This window comes from Montipora foliosa, chromosome 6, assembly GCF_036669935.1.
Source record: "Montipora foliosa isolate CH-2021 chromosome 6, ASM3666993v2, whole genome shotgun sequence".
In the NCBI taxonomy this organism is placed as follows: domain Eukaryota; kingdom Metazoa; phylum Cnidaria; class Anthozoa; order Scleractinia; family Acroporidae; genus Montipora; species Montipora foliosa.
In genome coordinates, this window is record NC_090874.1 from 32,080,888 (window position 1) to 32,086,206 (window position 5,319).

At 38.7% G+C, this 5,319-nt stretch overlaps 1 pseudogene; it reads left to right on the forward strand.

Annotated features, from left to right (window-relative positions):
• The first annotated feature begins 254 nt into the window (after positions 1-254).
• LOC138005392 (uncharacterized) lies at positions 255-1,137 on the forward strand (annotated as a pseudogene).
• Positions 1,138-5,319: the final 4,182 nt, after the last annotated feature.

Here is a 5,319-nt window from a genome sequence, read left to right on the forward strand (position 1 = left end):
GCCCAATCTGAGGACAACTACCTCGTAACGCTAAAAAAGGGGAAGAGAGAAAACGACAAGTCATCCCTGTTTACTTTTAAATAGAAAAACACTTTTTTAACAGCCATGCATGTACTTACCTGATCTGCATGTACTTACCTAATTTTTTTCTCAAGCAGCTGAGCGGGCCTGAATCCTATTTCCTACTCTTGGTTCACATGTGGAATGGTCTAATATTATATTAATTCTCTTTTATTTTTTGTTTGTAGCGTCAGATGCTGAACACGTTTCTGGCAGAACAAGCCCAAAAACAAGCTCGTCTGAAGCTGCAATGGGTCGAAAAAAACAGGCAGACCGAAGACATTGCTATCCAGTGCATGAGATCCCCACAAACAGTGGAGATAGCAGTTCAGACAGATATTCCGGACATCATGGAGGAGCTGCGAGATCAAGTTAAAAGCCTCACAAAAATTGTTGCAGAGCTGACTGAGATGAAGGCTAGAGTAAAGGTAACCAGTCTACTGGTGTGCAGTGACTCACCTTACGTTCATCAATCAGGACAACGACGACGACATCGTTGAAGAAACCCCTCCTCAAGCTCCCCCTGCTGCCATCACCTCAGCTATTATTGTGCCAGAACCCCAAGTTCTTCAGCCACTTTCAGCTCCATTATCACTCCCTACCTATCCTCCACCTCAGATCCAGTCTCCTTTGTCCACTATCGATAGAAATTCACAAGTTTTCTGCAGCATCCCGAGCCTTGGACCTTTAGACCAGGAGAAGCAGCAAGTGGAGGCCATTGTCGTCTTGGGCAAGGAAATGGTATCCTCTGCCATGGCGTGCATCGATGCATTATTGTCTGACGAAGAGCTGGCTAATAGCAACATGTCTAGAAGTAGCGGATATAGAGAACTTGATAATCTGAAACTTCGTTTTCTGATGTCAGTGCTTCGCCAGAAGTACAAATCCCCATTGTTCATGAAGCAGTGGGAAGACGTGAAGTCGAGAATAAACACTAAGTGTAGGGGTAAAAGAAGAACTGTTCAACATAGACTACAAAAGCGAGTGAATTTTTAAACAGTATGCTTGTCAGTGATAGCTTTTTTTTTAAACTATTGTGTGAAGTCCTCAGTAGAAGCATTTCAAGTATACTACTGACCCAGTTCATTTTGTAATCAGTACACTTGACGACAGCAATAGCTTTTTAAACTGTAATTGTGTACTCTTAAAAGCGTGTCAAGTAAGAAAATAAAGTAGAATTTTGTGATTTATATAACTGCTTGGTATCAAGAAGAGTGCCAGGAGGTGGGAATATCTTAATTTTAGTATAGTGACTGCTGCTGTTACTGTTGTTACTGCTGTTACATCAAAACTCAAAATTTCCGAGTAAAGTACAGCCCAAAAATTATGCATGCGCCAGAAGTGGTGCAAGATGTTCTTGCGCTGGAAGAACCCACCAGCCGGCAAAAGAAGTTAAATTGCGGTTTATCTGCAAAAACATTCAAAGTGCAAAAAGGTAGAAAGCTTGCTGCAAGAAGCTGGAAGAAGCAAGAAGTTAGCGGGTTGAACTGCAAGAGTAGTCAGTGTTGCTTCTCTGAGGTGATTACGGATTATGTTTTCCAAAACATAAATCGCTTTCAAAAGGAAGGGATATAATGGTATGTTTCCTCTTGGGAAACATTCGATAGGCATGAGATCAGAACTCGATGTTTGGTCATCCCACCACTTCTAAAGAATGAACATTTGAATGTTTTAGATCGAATGTGTAGCCATTTCTCTATGATGCCGGGAAGGTGACAATGTTATATGTAAGCAAATGTCATTTGATATCTTCATCGGCAACAGAAAACTCGTGGTACTAATAATAAATAGCAAACAAAAGCTTCTGCATTTATAACTCCTTTCAGAAACACTTATCAAGGGAACTACATTGTAGAATGTCACCTGCGAGATTGAAAGCGACGAGAGCGAATGTTTATAAATGTAAAATGCACATAAATGCAAAGATTTAATAAGGCTGCTTTGAAATTTGCTTGTTTCATTCCTGTTTGATATCATTATTTTTCAAAGAGAACAAAAGACTACCAATAACAATAATTGTGTTCCTTCAATTCCCATAACAACCATTATAAGAAAACAAGTTGGTCATGCTTTTGTCACGTAATTCGCCGTGGCATACTTGTATTTATTTTTCCTTTCTTTTGGCTAGAGGTCAAAAGAAAACAAGTTCCCCATCAGATTGTCCTAGAGAATCTGCCTCTGTGGGACTCCAGGGCACATCAAACTTGATTCATGCTTATTTTATTTTTTCTCAGTGAACGCAAACTGAGTAGAATTGAGAACCAACCTTAATTTAAGCGGATTAGTCACGCGAAGGTATTTCTCACGTGGAAAAATTTCATCCAGCAACATCACATCCAGTTGATTGGAAAATATACATGAAGGCAGCTGATATTTGAGTGTCTCGTGCAACTTATCGACAATTAGGGAGCTTAAGCACGCGCATTTTTGAGACACTGACAATAACTTGTCTTCACACAACCATGGTTACATTGCTAAGTATCTTTTATCCATTAAAAATGATAAGTATAAAATCTGGGAGACGCCACTGTCCTAAAAGGGTAAAAAAACGTAAAGAAAAGTAAACTAGCAACAATCACATTTCTGGCTTTAGGTGACGATCGTGAAATAAAGCCACATGCTCGGGAGCAGACAACAAATGAAAATGGCGAGCTTGAAAAATTCAGTCTTGTGAGTCTGCTTCACTGCATTTTCCTTGAGATATTTAAACTGAAATGCATAGAAAATTTCAGATTCTGATAGGAATCAATTCTAGCTTCACATTTATGTGAATTTTACCTCAGTGAATTCCTCTACATTCATGGCGACAGTCCTATAAATGGTTTACGTGGAAAAAGCCATTCTCATCACGACAGTGTACCTTGATAAACATTTCTTTGACTGGGATTTTTGGGTAGCAAAAGGGATTCGTCTGATATTTATTCTGATTGCTATCATGCAACTAGTCTTCGTGCAAACGTAGTAAAAGATCAACATCATTGTGACGTTTGTTTACATGTGATACGTATAACTCCCAAGATTCGTCTTGTTGCAAGTTTTGTATATCACCTATTTTCAGAGATGTTGCCGCAAAGAAGTTCTTGTGGTGTCAACTTCTAACCGCAAAGAAGTTGTGGCTGGTAGGATTGTGGTGCAAGGAGCGGCAAGAAGTTGCTGGCTTGCAGACGCAAAAAGAAGTTCTTGCGCGTGCATTTCTCGTTTCATCTGGTAGATTAGATTGACTTTTTCAATTATCACTGGTTCACTCAACAATTTCTATGTCGCAATATTCAACGTGCTCAGAATTTGCGCGTGGCTTTGCTACTGGCTTTTGCTTCTCTCTTCCAATATTCTACGTTTACAAAATTCATGCGTTTTTCACTGTTATGTTTGTTGTTTGCCATCATATAACTAATAGCCGATTGTAGGGAAGAATCTTTGGCGACACTTAACCGCCAAGCACCTGTTTAGAATTTCCAACTAATTTAAGTCTGGAGCTGGTCCAGTGTGTAAGTCGTACAAGACATTTTCATTATACTGTTCAAGTTTATTGAAATTTTAGTTTCATAACATGTATAAATACAGTATAAAAAGCAAGTTTTACTCTACAAGCTGTTGGAGTTCTCTTTCCTAACGACCGAACAGGAAGAATACGCAGTTTTCGCCACGACTGAATTCAAAGAAAGATTTGCGAAGGCACATCGGTTCATCACGGATGTGAGCTTCTTTTGTTTTACTTATGTATTTATTTTTTGAGATGACTCTGGCTATCATACAGACAAAACGGACCCTGTACTGAGTGACAACATGGTAAGTTGAAAGAATTGATGCAGTGTCTCAATCTTTTTGCAACTGCTTGTCTAGTTGATTTACCTTCGTATTGCCGTGTTGTCTATTTGTTTTTTGGGGCGAGACCTTGCATATATGACAGTTGTGTTGTAAGCTTTGAGGATAAGTTTGTTTAGTTCGGATAGGTTTGTGTAGTGAGGAATGGTGTTTGAAAATGTGCTTTTTTGAGGCATGCTGAAATTAACATAATTGGTAATCAATTTGGACGAAATTGGGAGTAAACTTCTTTTGCGCTACAGGTAGTCAGTCATTAACACAATCTTTGACGGTAACACAATTTTGTGTTGGTGGGATGTCAAATTTGGTGTTAACAGTGGCAACGCAGTAAGCATGCGTAGATTGTACCCATAACGTTCTGTTTACATAAATAGTACCTAGGGATATGGGTGTTGTGCTTCTACTGCTGTATGATAAAAGGACGAAGTTCTTTGTGGAAATTCAGTCTTTCACTGCATTCTGCAGTGGAATCTGTTTTTGAAAACATTCCCAAAAACAGTCTGGTTGTCAGTTACCCATGAGGTAGGATCGATTTTCGTACATACACGTGTCTGTTCAGTCAATAGTAACCTGATGTACATGTACTTCCGTGGGTTGAATTCCCGGAACACTCAGTCTTTTTTAAAGGAGATTCGGAAAAGTGCAAAATGTTTAACTCGTTTCATTGTAGAATAAATGAATGGTTTTCTGTTACTAGTGTGAAGCACGGGTAATTTAACACTTGCGTCATCGGTCAATGGTCTACGGTCTACAGCAGAAGAAATGAAATCTTATCTACTTCTTAATGTTTTTCGAGTGTAGACCGTTGGAATTATGTAGACCGTTGCGAAAAGTTCTTTTAACCGCCTGTTGCTTTTGTCATCACGAAAAGTCTACCTCAAGTTGATTTTTTCCATTTGCACGTGTTACATGTCAATGAGCAGAAAAGGGATATATTTTTCGGACGAAAATGTACTTGTGCTTGTTACGATGTTTGTGTGACATGGTGACGTATTCATAAGTTAATAAAAGACTGACAAGCTTATCATTTAATAACCTGTTTATTTCTTTGTTTTGCACCGTTCTTTACCTTCATTACCTTCATTACAGACATTGATAACTCTTACAAGGAATAACAGCGTTTCAGTATTTCGTTCACTTACAAATATTTTGAATTTTAAGCCTTTATACAGAGAGCTTGTTCTTTGAAGAGATTATATCATCAATAATAGTGTCACTGCTCATAGCATGAAGTGTACACATGATCAGTACTCTTTCAACAAACTTAGGTTATGTTATTGTGCATTGCTTGGGGCTAGAATTTGCGTTCTACTAGAATTGAACTCCTTCTCAATCGGATTAATATGACAACTGCCAACCGGTATTGAAAATAATTTTGCACACACACTAGTTTGAATGGCAAAGGCAGATGGAATCAACACCCAATGTGCTTTG